The sequence below is a fragment of the Prunus mume genome, linkage group LG5 (assembly GCF_029339155.1).
Source record: "Prunus mume cultivar Tortuosa linkage group LG5, ASM2933915v1, whole genome shotgun sequence".
Classification (NCBI taxonomy): Eukaryota; Viridiplantae; Streptophyta; class Magnoliopsida; order Rosales; family Rosaceae; genus Prunus; species Prunus mume.
Genome location: NC_142702.1, coordinates 24,350,268 through 24,370,723, shown reverse-complemented (window position 1 = coordinate 24,370,723; position 20,456 = coordinate 24,350,268). Strand labels below are relative to the sequence as shown.

The window sequence follows — 20,456 nt, the reverse complement described above, 5'->3', positions numbered from 1 at the left end:
AAAGTTCCAAAGTTTCAAATTTCTCATAGAAGATTATGCACACAATAAAACTAATGAAGATGACCCCACCGTCTTAATTCAACAATTCAAAACAAATTAATGGTGTTTTAGCTAAATGAATAAACCCGGTTTAGCAAAATATACAGCCCTTATAAAATGTAGACTAGTAGTGACTTCGCCTACTAGGACCCAGCCCAAATTGCCGATGAATTTTCTTTGCCTCGCCTAACAATTAACAGAAAATTATACGAATATTGTTTAGCATATGATATGATATGGCCGTGTTAGAATTTAAAGTAGCCAATTTTTCAAGCAAACTCTTGGATTCTTGAATTTAGAGATCCAATTCTTGTCATCAAAACGTGATTAAATTAGAGCAAATTTTACACCTCCATATACTTTGTTTTATTTTTATCCTTTACTCTGAAAGTTGAATTTTCCTATTTTACTCTTCTTAACTATCAAATTGTTTTAATAGCTAAAATTACTAAATGTCCATGCCACGTCAACAACTCAATAGTTTTTTGGACGGAGTTGATGACACAAAGTAAAAACCTTAGATTAGGCTCTCACTAAAGAATGACTTTGTGAAGTTAATGATTTGAATATATGAGAATTTATTTTGTAATTGTGCCAAATATTTAAATTTTGTAACACGTTAAGCTTATGATATGGCCATGATCTAAGCTTAGTACATATGCCCAGAACAATAATGGTACACAAATCAAACAAAGGAGGTTACAAAACGTGCTCTCTCTCTCTCTCTCTCTCTCTCTCTCTCTCTCTCATTTGATTAGCTAATTGATACTTAAGCTAATTAAAACATTATGCATGCATGCACGCATGTTGTTGCCTTTCACGTAACACTTTGCTTGTGTATTCAATTCCATTACTTAATCATTAATGAAATGGAGCAGCCCCTACTCTTATTATTATTTTTAACCGGTGGACCAGTCCTATTTATACTGTATAAATTATACACGTGCACAGGTCCCACCATGGTAAACAGCCTCCAAGTTCCCAATGGGGAGGGGGAAGGTATTGTAGAACGAGTTTATAATTCATAAACAAGCAGCACAAATTAAGGGACACCAAACAAGTTATGGGGTGTAGTACAAAACTCTCAGGTTCGAACCTACATGATATCTTAGTTGTGCGTGTGTTAGACTTAGAACTCTATTGCCTTGTAATTTAGACTATCACTTGTACTAAAAAAAAAAACACCAAGCAAAAATTTGGGTTTAAAAAATATGGAAACTCGTTATAATAACCAATCTAAAAAGGGATTATGTGCGTGGACCCAATATGGGGATTTTGCATATGAAGTTCCCAAACCCCCGTTTAGCATATGATATGGCCATGTTAGAATCTAAAGCGTTCCCAAGATTGGTTAGTATGGCCTGCAAATAGTAGCCAATCACAACAATATTGTGCGACAAAATCCAATTCTTGAATTTCATTTGATTTTTTGAGACAATATCTGAGTGAGTGACGTGTATCCAAGTGAATTATTGGATTCTTGAATTTAGAGATCCAATTCACGTAATGTAGTCGAGTCATCAAAACGTGATTAAATTAGAGCAAATTTTAGACCTCCATGTACTTTGTTTAATTTTTATCCTTTACTCTGAAAGTTTCAATTTTCCTACTTTACTCTTCTTAGCTATAAAATTGTTTTAATAGCTAAGATTGACTAAATATCTATGCCATGTCAACAACTCAATAGTTTTTTGGACGGAGTTAACGACATGGAGTAAGATTTTGTGTTCCTTTTTGGTTGCGATACTAGCTACAGTAAAAGATTTAGCTACTTGATTTTGATTCTTGTAGGTTCAAAAGACAAGCAAAGCAAAAAATAGCAAAACAAAACAACATATTAAAAATATGGAAAGTACACATTTTATAAACTAGTTCAGTTTCTTGAAACCCAAGGTACCATTAACGTGGGCATCTTCCTTTTCACAAGTGTTATGTGTTTTCAACATAGATATAGATAAAAGAAATTGCGATGAGTTTCAGCAATTTGTTCTTCAAATTAAAATAAAAATCTTCAACAATTTGTTCTTCAACTACATTTTCCAGAAAATATTTATGCCAAAATCCTTTTAGATTTTCAGCAATTTGTTCTTCAAAATAAAAATCTCAACAATCACCACATAAGACCAAACCAATAACAAGAATGTAAATACATATAAAATCAATAATTTAACTAATGAACAAAGAACAAAAAACCTGAAGTTTGAGCATTTTTCTTCAACGTGAAGCAAAGAACAAGAACTCCAACTCCAATAATAATTTAACAAATATTGGCATAAAATGCGAAGATTTTGCTTATCTAATGATACATGGCCAGATGAAAGGGGATATGGTAGGATAACACGCTTATGGCATGGCAAGGATGATATGTCTATGGGGTGATGATGCAGAAGAATTTCGGCCAGAGAGATGGCTTGACGAAAATGGCCTTTCTACCTTTAAAATTTCAACCAAAATTCAGTTTCGAGCTCTATAAGAAAGAAGAGATGAAAGTTGAGCAGTATATAAAGGCGATTCTCTACAAAAGAGATTTTGAGTATATACTTGAGGTTATACTTTCAGGTCCCTCAAACCTATTCGTCATAGGGGTGGGAGGTTCGGTTCGGTTCTCACCTTAAACTGAAATCGAAATCGGTACTATTTAACCGGTCCGGTTTAGGCAAAAAAAATTTCAAAAACCGTCCGGTTCGGTTCTAGTTCGGTTCCGATTTTGAACCGGATTATTAATTTATTCTTTTTAATTCTTTTATTTTTTTTAATTAAAAAAATTATAATCAATAACTTATTTTTTAGGCTTAAAAATTAACAAATAATCCAATTCATATATTTAGAAATTTTTTGAAGTTGAACTTGGAAAAAATAGTGATTATAACATTTAAAATATGGCATTGGATTTTAAAAATTTGTAAAAATAAAAAATATATATATGACCGGTCCGGTTCCGATCCGGTTTGTTGACTTTTTGGTCAACCGATTTTTTCCGGTTTTTTTCACCAGTTCAATTCAGTGTTTCAGTTTTCCAGTCCGATGCCCACCCCTAATTCGTCATACAGGGCATGGCTGTGCATACCAAGGCAGTTGACAATGTTAAACGTATGCCAATTTCTCCACCATCCTCATCCCTTCTTAATTTTACAAACATTCAAAATAGGAAATTAAGTTTGTTGTGGATTTTTTATTTTTTATATTCCTTGGCATAGATGCTAGGTTGTCTGCGGTTTTCTACTACACTGCACCCGGGTGCCGGGCTAGTAAGATCTAACTTCTAATCAATGAATTTTCTTTCATCAATCAAGTGATTTGCAATAAATTGCTCTCTTCTTGTGCAGCCCGTAAGTGGATAACTCCAATCTTTGATGAGTTGTTGAGCAATTCCAACATATAAAAATGTATAAGTTTTACATGGATAAGGTAACTTTCTGAAATTTAATAAATTACTGTAATTTTTTAAATTTTAAAGTGGTTTATGGTTTATTGGAAACAGTAGTTTGGCAACTTTCTTACTCCTAACATTGTTCTCTCCTTTAAATCAGATTGTTTGGGCTGCAGCCTAAGTTTGGCTTGGAACCTGAAATATGGATTTAATGATTAAAAGAGTACTGCATAAGTTCAAGGAAAACAATTGCATAAGATGTGAAAATCATTAAAATAATCTTGGTATACTGTTTACCCATATAAGATCAATGAAATGCTTGAACAATGCATGTGAAAAGGTTTTGTTGACAATTAAATCTTGTTTTGTTTTTCTTGTGCGTGGGTGGGATGCTTGGTTCTGTGAAATAGTTCATTGTCTTTGAAACAAATATTTTCTTTGGTTGATCGCATATAGAGGAAGTTGCTTTAATCAAACTGATAGTTTGAATACATCACTACAGACAAGAAGTCCCCGCTTGCGACATTACAAATATAGTCCCACAAATCCTGACAATTTTAGACCTTTTACATTCCAAATATTGTGTAGTCTGTACTACACTTCACCTTGCATCTTGACTGGATGCATTAGAATATGGTTGGGAAATATTGTTGGTGAATAGATTTTGACAGTCCACGATCCTGAGAAGAAATTAAATTTTCTTCTTCTAGTTGCCCTGAACAGTTGAAATGAAATAAAAATGTATACATCATCAGTTTGGTATCAGAGCATCCTCCACCATGTTCTTACATGGTGAGAGATCCTGTGTACTGGGGGCAGATGGTCACCTTGGCAACCAACTTAAGGTCATTCTACCCCAACATGTCAAACTCGAGGTCGAGTTTTCTGCAACGAAGGGAGAATGATGCAGGAGCAAAGTTCAAGTTTAGTAAATAGGAATCTTTCTAGTTTCCTATGTAATAAATATGCAATTTTCTAAGGTTTACTGTCTTTGAGTCTCCCTATGGGACACGATTAATGTATTAGGTGTAATAATTATGTCTTTATAATTCCCAAGTGTGTTAATGTGGATCTTTCAAGATTGGTGTACCAATTACCCTATAAAAGGGGCTACTTTGTAAGCATAACATCAGAGTTAGTGAAAGAAAGAAAAAAAGTTCATATGAATTGTTGATTGTGTGTGAGGCACAGGTTGTCGTGGAGTGATTCCAAGGCACCTTCGGTGTGATGCCGGAATTTATCTAATTTCTCAACTGGAAACCTTTGGTGTGATACCAAAGGCCACAGTGAGTCTGGATCTCTCATTTCTTCCTATCTTCCCTCATTTTCCTACATCATGTTTTTTCTGGGTGAAAGATAACTTAATCTGGTGCATGATAAAGCAAATGTCTTTTTCATTAGCCATGCATTATTTGCTTTCTCATGTCATGCATTATTTTATTTTTTCCCATACTCTAATTATGATCCGACATGCAGCTCCTCATAGAAGAATCATGATATTATATGTTGTTGTGCCTCTAAATTAGTAGGCCTGACGTTGTTTATTGTATCTACAGAATGGCCCTAACTCATTGGACATATCGGGAGATCCTTACAAGAGGGTATATGATGCATTCCTTCTATTTTGTTTAATCAAACAGATAAGATCAATACATCATTATAGTTTATACTATTCTACATTTCACTTTTCATCTTAAATTGGTTGGGATTCAGGGGAAGATGTTGCCTTTTCTTTTGTAATAACTGTAGAAATATTGTTGGTGAATATATTTGACAGTCCATGATACTGATCAGAAGTAATCAAAATTGTGTTTTGAGAACTAGTTCATTGTCTTTGGAAAAAAAAAGTGTTCTTTGATTGATATGATGTAGAGGAAGTTGCTTTAATCAAACTGATATCATGAATGCATCACCATGGACAAGAAGTCCCCGTATACAACAATACAAATGTAGTCCCACAAATCCTGACAAATCTAAAGTGCTAACAATTTTAGACCTTTTACATTCCAAATTTTGTTTTGTCTATACTACACTTCAGCTTGCATCTTGACTGGATGCGTAGAATATGGTTGGGAAATATTGTTGGTGAATAGATTTTGACAGTCCATGATACTGAGAAGAAATTAAATTTTCTTCTTCTAGTTTCCCTGAACAGTTGAAATGAAATAAAAATGCATACATCAGTTTGGTATCAGAGCATCCTCCACCATGTTTTTCGTAGTGTTTCTCAGATTTGTGTGGTGAACTCATTTATTGTGATATTGTGGTAGTGTTTCTCCTATTTGCATCTCCTTCTTTGTTTTTCACATTTTCCCCCTCATTTTCTCCACTGTTTTTTGGGGTTTTTATTAGTTTTTTTGGTTCCTCTCCCCTTTTTCTCCCTTATTCCTCTAACTTTTCATTGCTGTGCATCTCCTTCTTTTTTTGGTTTTTATTTGTTTGGGTTTTTATATATATCTTTTATGTTTATATGCCGAATTTCTTTTGTGGGTTTCATTAGATTCATGTTTGTTTATGATTTCTGATTTAGATTCATATATAAGTATAAATGAAATATTTATTTTTTCTTTTGGGGCAGCTCCTGAATTTGAGACATGTTGTTTTTCACCAAAAATTCATCAAGGTCAAATATTTAACTCTTCGTTTTTGTTATGTAATTGAATGCTGTAATTTTAATTTTTCACCAAGAATTCTCTTTTTCTACATGCAGGGGCTAGGAGAGCTTAATAGAGAAGGTTTGAAGAAGATGCCTCTTTGTGTTGCCCTTGCCTCCGAGAAAGAACAAGGGGAAGATGAAGCTTTTTTTTTTTTTCTTTTTTTTTGTCTTTTTTTTCAGTGGAAGATGGACTAGTTTAAATGTTATTTCTATAATTTTTTTACTAATTTTGTTTGCAATTATGTGTATTTGTTTTGTTATTGGCTTGTAATTTTAAATTTATTGTTTGGGATGATTGGGTGGGAATTGGGCTAATTGTGAATTTGTAAGCCCAAATTTTTTAAAAACTTCAGTTGGGCTTAAATCTCTAAATATTTATAATTAAAAAATCAATTTGGCCCAAGGGCCAATCCAAATTGGAAAACCGGAAACCTAACCGGATATAAACCGGTTCGGGTTGGTGCGGTTCTCTTAGGTGTTTACTTGAAAAACCAGACCGAACCGGACTAGATGAACAGTGCCAGTTCCGGTTTCGGGTTTAGGAGAGAACCGGGCAGAACGAACCGTGCCCACCCCTAGTTTAAACCAGATGTGGGTTCATGCTGTAATTTTATACATGCCTCAACTTTATAGGGCATGTCAATTCATGCTGTAAAATAAATCCCAGTAGCTAGCACTAAAACAATTAAATTGGCTTTCGGTTTTTTGTACTCATATGTGCATGCATATCATCATCATTGAGAAAGTAGGCCCACCAGCGTAACAAACATAAAATATTGCACAATAATAGGTAGTATTTTTATAAAAATGCTGAACAGGTAAATTTTGTGTTTTTAGTAAGACCCAAAGGCCCCATTCCACCGACCTTCTTTTGTTCCTATACATTATTCAAGCAAAAAATATCAAAGAATACAAGAATGCAATGCACATTGAAAGATGGTGAATTTTCAAAGCATAAAGACCTTGTTTGGAAATGTTACCTAGGCTGGTGAACCACCATGCAGATGTTTACCCCTTCAAGAGCTTCCCGTCTAAGTGCTCTAAGAAGCAGCTGAGAAGAGGCACTGTCTAAACAGATGTGGGTTCATCCAGAATCAAAAGTGAAGGTTCCATAACCATTTCTAAGCCAACATTTACACGTTTCCTCTGGCCTCCAGAAATTCCTCGCTTCTCTACTGTTCCAACCAAAGAACCACGCACTTGCTGAAGCCCCAAGGACTCAATAACTCTTTCAACCACTAAAACTTTATCCGGTTCTGGTAAGTCCGCAGATAACCTTCAAAAATTCGAAGTTCACCATCAGAAAGTAGCAGCAGTCGGTACAGTAAGATTGACATACAAAAATTTTGGACATACAAATACAATATCCAAACAATGACCCTCTTTTGGTTCCACTTTCTCTATATCAGAAAGGAAAAGGTTTCAACCAGGAATAAATAAAAATGTGAAACCTTTTTTAACATTGAAAGTACTAACTATTCAAATTAGTAGTTTAAACCATGCAATTTTATGGGCTATTAGATTTGTTATTGTGAATTACAAACTGGCATTCAGAACATGATGCAGGAAATGCACATGTTTGCAGAAAATTCATACAATGCTACAAAGGTTGTGTGGGGTTCAGGAAATTTGCATCATCACTTCATTGTAAACATTTCAGTAGCATTTTGACAATAAACTATAACAATAAAATTCTAAAATTGTAGCAAAGATGACTAACATGTGAATAGAATATTTTCTGTTGGAGTGGAATATGGAAAGAGCTGTATGTGGCATAGCTGCACTTTGCACTGAACCATAAATTCTCTTCCACCCTTAAGTTTCCATGCACAATATCATCTTGTGGCACAAAACCTATGATTTTTCTTATATGAATGGATTGATATATTCTTTCCATTTATAAGAATTAAACCAGTCATATTGCATCCGATTGCTTTTCCGGCTAGGGCAGAAACAAAAGTTGTTTTTCCGGCCCCTGATGGACCCATGACAGCAATAATGCAGCCAGGCCTGACCATTTTACTTCTGGCTGCTGCTTCTCGGGATTTGGCCAGTCTCCTCTCTATAGTGGTGAGAACTTGGTCAGAACTATTGTAAATAATAAGTAGCAGAGTACTCAGAGCTGCCTGCATAAGAAATGAAGAGCATCACAAAATTAAAATACGTATAATATAGAAAGTCAGTAAGACAAAAAACTGGAGTTTTGGAATATATCAGATAGGCACTTTCATTAGGATGAGCAGAGTGTGCTTTAAATGAAAGATCAATCATGTGAGACTGTGAACCCTGTTGAGTTTTTGTTTCTATAAAGTGGCCAACTTACAATAAGCGTTATTCCATATGCATGCATATTTTGATTTGCAGTGCTTGGATTGCAGGAAGTCAATGTGAAGCAGCTTGTAACATAAAACAACGAATGGTCAGCTGCTTTAAGCAGAAAGTACTGGATAAACTACAGTCCAAATTCCAGGTTAGAAGGAAAAGGGGGCGCGATCGCTTACAAAAATGCTGCAATTAGGAACATAATAAAATTTCATTTGAGAAATAGATTGAAATAAAACTTACGTTTCTCAGATGTAGAACCCATTATGCAGTAGTGTCTGCAATTGGATGAACAAATATTTAATGGGAAGAACATATAATACGAAGGAAGTAAGGACAAATTGCATGCGTCGTATATAATTCAAGAATATGATGAGCACACAATTAACTAAAATTTGAATTACAAGTACTTATACCTTTAGTCTTTTGAATGCAAGAAGATAAGAATTCCACATTGGATGAAAAATTAAAAGCCTGGTTCCAATCAGCTTCCCTGAAACACAAATTTTATATCAAACTCTAAGAATAGTCTAACTAAGCAATTGCAATAAGTAAAAGAATAAACATTATGCTTCCATTGGTTAAGTTCAGTTGACTTCTCACAACCCATTCTTATAATTCAATCACCCTCTTCTTCTTTTTTTTGCTTTTTTTACATGCATTTTCTCAGCAACAAAACAGAGAGAGTAAAGTGAAGAAAGCTTACGGGTCCTTTACGCAGAAGCTGGAACGATTGCTAATCTGTCTGTCGACTGAGAACTGCTGTTGCGGCCATAGAGAATCTGTGTGATGAAAAGAAGAACAGCAGGGTTGTCGATTTGATCATTGTCACCAACATCTTGGCACTGAACCAATTGCCCCCAATGCACCAAGCTCAAAGCTAAGATGCCAGGTGAAGCAAATGTGCAAAAGTTGGTGCCTTTGAGGCTCTTGGAGCTCATTATGAAAAAGAAATACCAAATTTCAAATGGGTTTTGGAAATTTAGTGGAAAAAAGTGAGAGAGAGAAAAAAAAAATTGAATTATGGGCTTAACCCCTTTTTCTCTGCATAATACATTGACCCAAAATAAAAAAATGGAACTTGGTGTGAGATTTGAATGTTGGCTTGGAAACAAACTGAAGGGGGTTTCTAGTTAATGGGTGATAGAGAGAAATAGAGAAACAGAGGCCAAGAGCTTTGGGGTTGAGTTTAGAAGTCAAATGGAAGAGAGCTTGAGAGAGAAGGAAGAAGAAGATGTAGCGGGTGGGGCCTGAGAAAGAAGTAAACAAAAGCACGTCTGAACTAGTTTGGTTCGAGCCGGCTTTCAGACATGTCTTGTCTTATTGTCTCTGTCTGAAACAATTCAAAGGTTTGAGGGTTTTGTTAAATCCATGCGCCATTTGGGAGGCAAAAGCGTGTTTCACTAATAAAAATCATTATACAATAATTAATTGCATTAAGTTATTAAATATTAGTTTTATATATAACTTAAAATTTTCTTTTTCCTCTAATTTAGAACTTCTGAATTACTAATGGAGTTCCCAAAACATGGGGTTTACAGCTAATACACATGCATCTTTCATAAAAATGGAACCTACTTTTACATGTGTGTCATCATCCTTACTTGTGGTACAAATAATAGAATTATACAAGAAAAAGAGAGCCAATCACAGTAGTTTCTTTTGCCCTTTTGATATAAAATATTAGAACGGGAAATCAATAAAAATAAAATTATTACCTGTTAAGAATATATTTTCTAAGAAAAAATGTGAACTATGGGTTTTCCTTTTGGCACAGGCCTGTGTTAGTTGCGATAAAGCCTAGCTTACTTTTGTTGGCCTGTATATTAGGCCTTTGATCAAGAGAATAGGACAAAGACGTGGAGAAAATAGTATAAATTAAATTTTCTCCTGTGCTATATAGGCTATAAGAGAGAGAGAGGGATAGTAGGTAATCATGGAGGAGGATAGGCATATCTCTCTCTCTCTCTCTGGTCCCGGGGTGGGAGTCTGATTCTTTTTGGTGGGGTAAAAATCCCAAAAAGTTCATACGAGGACATTTTTGTATATCAATATTCTCATGGTACCTCACTTCTCTGGGGATTGATGGGGATCTTTGGTGGGGTCCACTTTTCCAATATAGAAAACGTTCTGGTCTCTCTCTAAGCTTGTTTCGTTTTCTTCATGTTGGGCCTTAGTCTATAGTTGGGCCATTTACATTAATTTGTTTGAGTTCGTTGTGGCCGTACGTACTGCATGGCAAGATGCAACAATGTATTTGTACGAAAATAATGGGTTTTGTTTGTTTTGTTTTTTGTTTTTAATTTTTGGACGAAAATAATGGGTTTTGTTTGTTTTATTTATTTATTTTATTTTTGGACGAAAATAATGGGTTTTGTTTGTTTGTTTTTTTTTATTTAAATTTTTGGACGAAAATAATGGGTTTTGTTTGTTTGGGGAGCAAGCATTTCATTAATGAGAATAGGACAAAGACGTGGAGAAAAAAAGAAGAAAAAGAAAAGACCGGTCTTGGACGTCGGTTGGCAAGAAAGTAAGCAGCAAAGATCAAAAACAAGCAGCAGCAAGCAGCAAGCCAACTATAGCAAAGGATTAAACCAACAACACCCAAAAGATCAAAAAGCAAGCATTTCATTAATGATAACAAGACAAAGACGTGGAGACCCGTCTTGGACGTGTGTTTAGTTGGCAAGAAAGTAGCGCAAAGCTTAAACCAACTACAGCTGACCAAGATCAAAAAGCAAGCCAACGTAATGAAAAGCAAGCAAAGCCAACTATAGCAAAGATTAGATTATACCATATATAGAATGGATCTCATATAACAGTTTCATAAACCTAAGTAGTAGCCAAAACCTAAGTGACTAAACCAGGACCAGTCCCACCGAGCTTGCATCTTCGGCCAAAGTTTCCCATCTTCCCTCTAGGGACTGCAGTTTAGATGCCCCCACATCAGATCTTTCTCATCCATAGTAATTAAAATGAGATAAATATGAAATTATTTAATAAACCCTTACCTCACGATTATTATTCTGCTGGTGAGTTGCCAGATCTGGACCAAAGAAGAATAGCAACCCGCAGGCACGCATTTGAACTTGGCCACCTTGCCATGGACATCCTTCTGATGCTTTTTCAGCCTCTCCTTCCCTTTCAAACACTTTTGGCACATGTTGCATTGCCTCTTGTCAACAACTTTGGCCTTAGGCTTGGATGGGGTTGGGGTGGGGTTTGGGTTCTGGTTGTGGGGTGGGTTGGCGTTGATCGACCATTGAGGAGAGAGAGAGAAATTGAAGTGAAGTTGGGTTTGGTGTGTGTGTGTGTGAGGTGAGGAAATATTATATATACTAAAGCTCAAAACACTGTTCCTAAGGGCGGTGAATTTGAACAGATACAATTACGATTTTGCCCTTGGCGATGGTTTTGTGTTTTTCCCGTTTTGCCCTCTCTTTCCTTGGGATGTAACTAGCGGATGTTTAGGGTTGAGAGGCGTCTGGTTGGATTTCAACTAGTGGTTGGAGAGCTTGGGGTAAAAATGGGATAGCTGTTGGTTCTTCACCGACTTTGAGAAAATAAAACTTGAAGAAGAAAAATATTGTATGAAGTCGGGCTTTGAGAATTAAGAGATGGTACAAGATATCATTTGAAAACCAGTATTCCAAATTGGGGGTTCTTGGAAGTTTGAGAGTATGGAGATCACAAGTTCAAAAAAAAAATTAGATGGCGGCATTAAAAGTCATCTCGCTTAGCTGACCCAATTTCGTAGCCCATACAGTTTTTCTTTCTTTAACTGTGTTGAAATTGGGTCAACTAAGCAGAGACAGACTTTTAATGCCGGCCATCTAATTTTTTTTTTGAACTTGTGATCTCCATACTCTCAAACTTCCAAGAACCCCCAATTTGGAATACTGGTTTTCAAATGATATCTTGTACCATCTCTTAATTCTCAAAGCCCGACTTCATACAATATTTTTCTTCTTCAAGTTTTATTTTCTCAAAGTCGGTGAAGAACCAACAGCTATCCCATTTTTACCCCTAAAGCTCTCCAACCAGCTAGTTGAAATCCAACCAGACGCCTCTCAACCCTAAACATCCGCTAGTTACATCCCAAGGAAAGAGAGGGCAAAACGGGAAAAACACAAAACCATCGGCCAAGGGCAAAATCGTAATTGTACTGTTCAAATTCACTGTCCTTAGGAACAGTGTTTTGAGCTTTAGTATATATAATATTTCCCTCACCTCAGCGTACACACACACACACACTGAAACCCAACTTCACTTCAATTTCTTCTCTGTTCTCTCCTCCAATGGCTGATCAACGCCAGAACCCACCCCACAACTAGAACCCAAACCCCACCCCAACCCCATCCAAGCCTAAGGCCAAAGTTGTTGACAAGAGGCAATGCAACATGTGCCAAAAGTGTTTGAAAGGGAAGGAGAGGCTGAAAAAGCATCAGAAGGATGTCCATGGCAAGGTGGCCAAGTTCAAATGCGGTGCCTGCGGGTTGCTATTCTTCTTTGGTCCAGATCTGGCAACTCACCAGCAGAATAATAATCGTGAGGTAAGGGTTTATTAAATAATTTCATATTTATCTCATTTTAATTACTATGGATGAGAAAGATCTGATGTGGGGGCATCTAAACTGCAGTGCCGCCCCTAGAGGGAAGATGGGAAACTTTTGGCGGAAGATGCAAGCTCCGGTGGGACTCAGGGTCTGGTTTAGTCACTTAGGTTTTGGCTACTACTTAGGTTTATGAAACTGTTATATGAGATCCATTCTATATATGGTATAATCTAATCTTTGCTATAGTTGGCTTGCTGCTTGCTTTTCATTACGCTTGGCTTGCTTGCTTTTTGATCTTGGTGTAGCTCAGTTGGTTTAAGCTTTGCTGCTTACTTTCTTGCCAACCAAACACACGTCCAAGACGGGTCTCCACGTCTTTGTCTTGTTATCATTAATGAAATGCTTGCTTTTTGATCTTTTGGGTGTTGTTGGTTTAATCCTTTGCTATAGTTGGCTTGCTGCTTGTCACGCTTGTTTTTGATCTTTCGCTTACTTTCTTGCCAACCGACGTCCAAGACCGGTCTTTTCTTTTTCTTCTTTTCATTTGATTAATTAGATCAAATAGTTTAGCAACATAACTAGAGAATGACTCACTGTCCTTCATACGAGTGTATTCAAACTCTCTACGTAAGCCTTGTAGCTTCACGCCACTTACTGTTTATCGCCTCTAAACTCCTTGAATATCCATGCACCTTTTGAGGTTTCTTCATTCACTATTCAGGAAAAATTTGTCGAGACTGCACCTTGGATCAGTCAAGTGCACGAGCATCTTTCATCAAAATCTCGGCCGTTATAGACTTCTCTTCTTGACTTTAGATCCTTCTTCCTTTCCTTTTTTCTTTGGATCTGAAGCATCAAAACCATTTTCAACCAAATCCCACAGTCCATGAGATTTCGAATGGTCTTCATTCGAATGCTCCAAAACTCATAGTTTTCTCCATTGAAAATCGGTGTCTGCTTCGAAGAGCTTGATCTCGCCATGTTAGACATCGACGCAGCTAGAAAGCTTCGTGAAATTTTGAGTGAGCTCAGCGTCAGACCAAACACCAGCTCGATCTTCACAGATTCACGCCCAACAAACAATCGAACATGGCTCTGAGGCCATGTTAGAATTCTTAGTTTGTATATGTATTTTCAGATTAGGAAGAGATGTATTTTACGGAGATTTACTAGAGAGAATGAAGAGAAATGAGGAAGGCCTTTGTTCTATTGAATTCTTACAATTTGCGCTTACATAGTGTGTCCGAGAGAGAAATGTGATTCTCTTCTAGAATTACAATCTGTCACCTATTAGGTGCTTACACGTGTCATACCAAATCTAAGCTAGAGAATCCACCTAGACTATGATCTAATGGTTCTCATTACATCATTTAAAATAGACAGCAGAAAATAGAAAATGACTTCGCCTAAGAAATCAGGCAGAGCAGGATTATATTTCAACACTCCCTTCTAATCCTTTAGCTGATTTCACTCCAAGCAAGCTTCTCAACCTCACAAACCGATCCTTAGGCAGAGCCTTAGTCAAAATGTCTGCTATCCGATCTTGTCTTGCAGACACCATTCGATTTTCTGTTCTGTCTATTTTAAATGATGTAATGAGAACCATTAGATCATAGTCTAGGTGGATTCTCTAGCTTAGATTTGGTATGACACGTGTAAGCACCTAATAGGGTGACAATTGTAATTCTGTTAGAAAAGAATCACATTTCTCTCTCTGTCAGACACACTATGTAAGCTGCAGATTGTAAGAATTCAATAGAACAATGCCTTCCTCATTTCTCTTCATTCTCTCTAACTAAAATCTCCAGAAAACACATCTCTTCCTAATCTGAAAATACATATACAAACTAAGAATTCTAACATGGCCTCAGAGCCAGGTTCGATTGTTTGTTGGGCGTGAATCTGTGAAGATCGAGCTGGTGTTTGGTGACGTTGAGCTCACTCAAAATTTCACGAAGCTTTTCTAGGCGTCGATGTCTAACATGGCAGGATCAAGCTCTTCGAGCTGTACACCGATTTTCAATGGAAAACTACGAGTTTTGGAGCATTCGAATGAAGACCATTCAAATCTCATGGACTGTGGGATTTGGTTGAAAATGGTTTTGATGCTTCAGATCCAAAGAAAAAAAAAGGAAAGGAAGAAGGATCTAAAGCTTGAAGAAGAGAAGTCTATAACGGTGAGATTTTGATGAAAGATGCTCGTGCACTTGGACTGATCCAAGGTGCAGTCTCGGACCAAATTTTTCCCAGAATAGTGAATGAAGAAACCTCAAAAGGTGCATGGGATATTCAAGCAGGAGTTTAGAGGCGATAAACAGTACGAAGTGTGAAGCTACAAGGCTTACGTAGAGAGTTTGAATACACTCGTATGAAGGACAGTGAGTCATTCTCTAGTTATGTTGCTAAACTATTTGATCTAATTAATCAAATGAAAAGTTATGGTGAAGAGTTACCAAGAGAAATGAGGAAGGCACTGTTCTATTGAATTCTTACAATCTGCAGCTTACATAGTGTGTCTGACAGAGAGAGAAATGTGATTCTCTTCTAACAGAATTACAACTGTCACCCTATTAGGTGCTTACACGTGTCATACCAAATCTAAGCTAGAGAATCCACCTAGACTATGATCTAATGGTTCTCATTACATCATTTAAAATAGACAGAACAGAAAATAGAAAATGACTTCTGCCTAAGAAATCAGGCAGAACATGACTTCGCTCTAAGAAATCAGGCAGAACAGGATTATATTTCAACAGTGAGCAACTATAATCCAAATGTTACATAACCAATCTTGTCCATTGACAACACATATTACCCTTCATGCCTATAAGCATATTGTTACTCACTAGCATGGCCAAAACCAAACCAATAACACACTGGCTCCAGCATTCTGGTGGTAGCGAAGCCCTAAATCTCTAATGTTTCATCCAAACATTGCCTTACACAGAAGGCCTTGGTGCTAGTAATCTGTATTGCCGACACTGTCCATTATGCTTCCAGCATTCGAGAGACACTAAACTCCTCTCATTATTGCCTAGAGTCCACCCTGATTCCAACATTGCCTCAGGTATCTTACTCAGTGCACATAAGTGACTGCATGGGTGATGGAAAAGAGTAGTACGCACCACTATGAGAGTTTTTTAAGCTATCAGCCTTCTTCCTTGAAGGAAACATTAGAGTAACCATGTTGGAAAATAATAATTGAAATACGTAAATTGTCAATTGCCAATTTTTCCCCATTACCACTCACCACAACAGTCGCTCCATTTTTACTAGATGGCCGCGCAATCTTTGACACAAACCATCAGCTCATCACCCGTTTTGAACCATGAAATTTTACTACCTAACCTAGCTGGCAAAATTGAACCCTTCAAAAAACTACAGTAGTTATCATCACTCTTCCCGAAATGAAATTTATTCCCATCCATACCAAAGTCGCTCTACATCAACCATTTCTTAAGCATTTTACTACACTGCCATAGAATAAAAGAACAGATAGCAACCAAATAAATGTAGAAAATTACCAGCATGCATTGCTAGAATTAATTCTAAAGCATTATATAGTCAGTAAGAAACATCCAGGCTAGCATAAAAAATAAGTAGGGCAGTATAATTGGACAAGAATTTATGGGACAATGGAAAACTAGGTTACTTGCCAATACACTTTGAATCTTCACATTAGTGTTGGAAACCATACAAACAATAGCAAACAACCAACATATATATATATATATATATATATATATAATTATCCAATGTTCCAAATACCCATACACTTGAAGGTAGAAATGTTTTGACAAGGTATAGAGACTTGAATTAACATACCGTGAATATGACATGGATTTTGAGCTTTTGAGCAGCAACTCTTGCATGACTCGTATGGACACCTGAACATTCAATCCAGCTCAACAAAATGATCATAGAAAGAAAAGGATATTATTCTAAATGTAGAAACAAAAACAATAAATATTTTCAACAATAAAGGTGAGGGAAAAATACAAGAGTCTGTATGAAGCAAAAAAAGAAACTTCCTAAAACATCTTCAACAATATCAAGGTACAAATCAATCCACTATGGCCTATCTCCTAATGGGCCACAAAGGAGAAGGATCATAACTGATGCTAACAAAGAAAACCATATTAGGATTTGCCTTAGTGAGAGCTGTGAACAATACCCTCACATAGTCACTTGATTCTTTCTTGCAGATGGTAATGAAGATGGATTATATCAAGTTTTTAAAAGTGCCTCAAATGGTGGTTGAACAAATTTCAGGAATTGCTGAAAATTAAAAACTTGAAAATGAAAAGAAAAAAATAATAATGTTTTTTTTATGAAGCAAAATTTTATTAAAGAGCTCAAAACACAATACAAGACACAGTGAGTGAATCAGAGGTCCGCCATCCCAAGGAAACAACATGGACCCAAGAATGCCAGATATAGAAGATAACAACACTGTGATAAACTCCAAGTAATTTGCTAGAAGAGGGTACACCTCCTTTCATCTTCCATATCTAAGTGTATTTCTTGTTCTTTTGGTCCAAACAACTAACTTTCTGAACGTTTCTTCAAGTCTGTTTAGGATGCACTCTAGTGAAAGATCCCGAATCTTATCTAACAATAACTACAGCAGCATTCTTTGCATACATGATAGATAACTTTCTAATTGCAGAACTTATTTAGTATGTAATGGTTACTGGATCACCTATATTAAAATAATGCTTGACGCACCACAATTTTATACCATAACCACCTTATGTGGCAGCTAAGTTATGCATGCCACATCAATTCAGGGCTCATTTGGTGCCTAGGATAGGATTGGATTGGATTAGATAACTCACCAGATTTAAGGCATGTTGAATGAATAAATTTTGTCCAAGTTGAAGGTAGAAGATGGATCACTCATGAAGGAAACTTATCCCATCGAATCCCCACAAAATGGTAGGATATTAACATGTCATAACTCATCCCTTCTAATGCCCACAAAATAAAAAATCATTCACCTCTACCTTCATTTCCTCCTTCAACATGCCTTAAATCTAGTGGGTAATCTAATCCAATCCAATCATAGGCACCAAACGAGCATGAGACAGTTGAGTGAGAACTAATTTCATGCTATAAGAAAAGACGGATGAAAAGAAAAGAGATCTAATGTGAGAAAAAGTTGAGACTTGGATCTGCAAAAGGAAAAGAGATCAGATGTCTAATAAACATACGTGAATAGATCTAATTCTACTGGTGTGAAGAGACTAGTCATGAACTTCCAGAAGCAACCGTACTTGGCATCAAGAAAGCATGAGTTCCGATATGGAAATTCATCAGTGAAAATGAGATATGATCTGCAAATCAGATCTTCAGATGTACAGCACTGAAACAAAGGGTATATGGATCAGACACAGAATCCAGAGGTAGAATCCTCTTGTTCTTTACCACTTTTTATATTTGTTTTCACCGGTAACTGATACCGTTGATGGAAGTCCGACCAGTGGGGGGAGTGAGAGAGGGGATGGATAGGAAGACACTTGAATGTAGGCCTGAAAATTAAAAATTAATACCTAGCAAACTCATTAAGTACTTAACTACCGTGGCATGTCCAAGTCATCTGCCACATAAGGTGGTTTAAAAATATGGCATAAGATTGTGGTATGTCTAGCAATATTTACAATATTATGATTTCACCAAAAATTTCCAAAATTTATTCTTTTTATTATTATCACAGGATTCCAAATAACAGTCAGAAGCATTTTTTCTTCATGGCATTTGCACAGCTCATGAAAGTTTACCCCAATTACCTTGTTTTCAGACCAATAAATGAATGTTGTAACTTGCTTATCTTCCCTACACCTCCCCTACTTCATTGAGAAGAAGGGGTTATTCTGTCAATTATCAGCTTCATCAATGTAAAGCCCCTACTCATTTCAATCACGTCATAATTGAACCAGAAAAAGTTGTGAACTCCCATCAAGTTAACCTTGTGGGCACAAGAATAGCATGGCAACAGATTCTACCAAGATCTTCACTTTCCAAAGTTGAAAAGAGGTCTAATTCTTCTTGCAAAGATGCCGTTCAGATGTGGAACATCTGTTGTTTTTTACATTATAACAGTCACCTAACATGTGAGCCTTTCCGCCACTAGAAAACCTAACACGTAGAATTAATTCAACATGCATTGAAAGTTTCCAGATGCATGGATCTGAATTCAGCATCTTCAGCTCTAATACAATAATAAGTTACATTGGTTAACTACTCTTCCTAAAGTCTAAAGCTTAAAGGACGTAGACCGACTATAATTTGCAGATTCTACTAACCATAATGTGAAATTGAAACCACGACTCCAAGACGCCTTCTCATTACACCGTGAGGCATAGTTACATTCACTCTTTTGGGGATGATGATCCTTTCTAGAAAGTTTTATGGAAATTGAAGATTCCTCCTAAACTGCACTTCTTTTTCTAGCTTGCTTATCGGGGGAAAATACCATCTGATGAGCAAAGAGTTAAGAGGAATCTAGCTGTGGATTCTTCTTGTCAAATTTGTGGGTGGCATACTGAGTCTGTAATCCATATTCTCAGGGATTGTCCTAGGGCTATGGAGGTTTAGGATACTGTTTTGAGTCTTCACTCACCTGCACACTTCTTCCTCTCTGAGCCTAAGCCTTGGCTCTTAAGTAAATTGCTTTCCACGGTTAAAGGCCCTGATGGTATTGGCTGGGGTGTCCTTTTTGCCTTCAATAGCGTCAATAACAACCAAAAAAAGAATCACATATTTTAAGCTGCAAAATGCAATTAGACCACAATTCCAATCCCAACTAATCAACAATACGACCAATACAAATATGAATATAAGACATAAATATTTTTCTTCTACTTCCCCAATTGCGATTCATTTACAAATCATAGAAAAAATTAAAAATAAATCCAACGAAAAAAAACAAAACCAAGTTCAAAGAAGCAATAAAGGATGAACTATAAAGCTAGCAGAGCTTACCTAAACAGTGAGGTGAATCAATGAAAGCCTTAAGATTTGCACCGAGTAAGAAGTAACCCCAATTGTTAAATCTGCACAAAATCAAAATTAAACTCCGTGGAAAAAGTAGAGGAGAGAGGAGAAAGGAAAGAAGAGGAGAGATTGAGGCAAACTAGAGAGGGAGATGAAATTGGAGAAGAAGACGAGAGCTCCAGACCAGAGCGTGAAAACGAAGACGTGCGTGTATTGTTTTCGCGAGAGATGGGCTTGTTATTTGGGCCGCCTTATTTAAGCACTGCCTTTTAAATGGCCTAAGATAAGCCTAGTTAGTGAGCCTCTTAAATAAGCCCATGTTTGGTTCATGACAGGATTCTTAGTGAGTTCTCCGTCGCGCATAGAACATAAAACAACCGAAAAGAAGCCAAGCGGGAGAGAGTACCGAAAAGAAGAGAAGCGAAGCGAGAGAGACGAAAATGGCGAGGAATTTAGGGGTTTTGATATGGCAGTTGCTTGGCAATCGCAACAACCCGTGTGCAGCAGGTCTTCATCA

The 20,456-nt window shown here is 36.6% G+C and overlaps 2 long non-coding RNA genes across 6 annotated transcripts; one reads left to right on the top strand and one right to left on the bottom strand.

Annotated features, from left to right (window-relative positions):
* Positions 1–3,234: 3,234 nt before the first annotated feature.
* Positions 3,235–6,196, top strand: LOC148917396 (uncharacterized). Its single transcript, XR_016127302.1, has 4 exons — positions 3,235–3,287; positions 3,366–3,447; positions 4,966–5,010; positions 6,120–6,196. It is a non-coding gene; the product is annotated as an uncharacterized LOC148917396 (long non-coding RNA).
* LOC148917395 (uncharacterized) lies at positions 3,863–20,166 on the bottom strand. 5 transcript variants are annotated; one of them, XR_016127301.1, is made up of 8 exons: positions 19,928–20,166; positions 16,769–16,830; positions 9,094–9,720; positions 8,804–8,880; positions 8,389–8,665; positions 7,786–8,191; positions 7,046–7,341; positions 3,863–6,942 (listed from the first exon to the last, which is right to left on the bottom strand). It is a non-coding gene; the product is annotated as an uncharacterized LOC148917395 (long non-coding RNA). The 5 variants fall into 5 exon arrangements; XR_016127299.1 differs by having other exon boundaries at positions 3,863–7,341; positions 8,389–8,517; positions 8,631–8,665; XR_016127298.1 differs by having other exon boundaries at positions 3,863–7,341; positions 8,389–8,461; positions 8,631–8,665.
* Between the last annotated feature and the right edge of the window lie 290 nt (positions 20,167–20,456).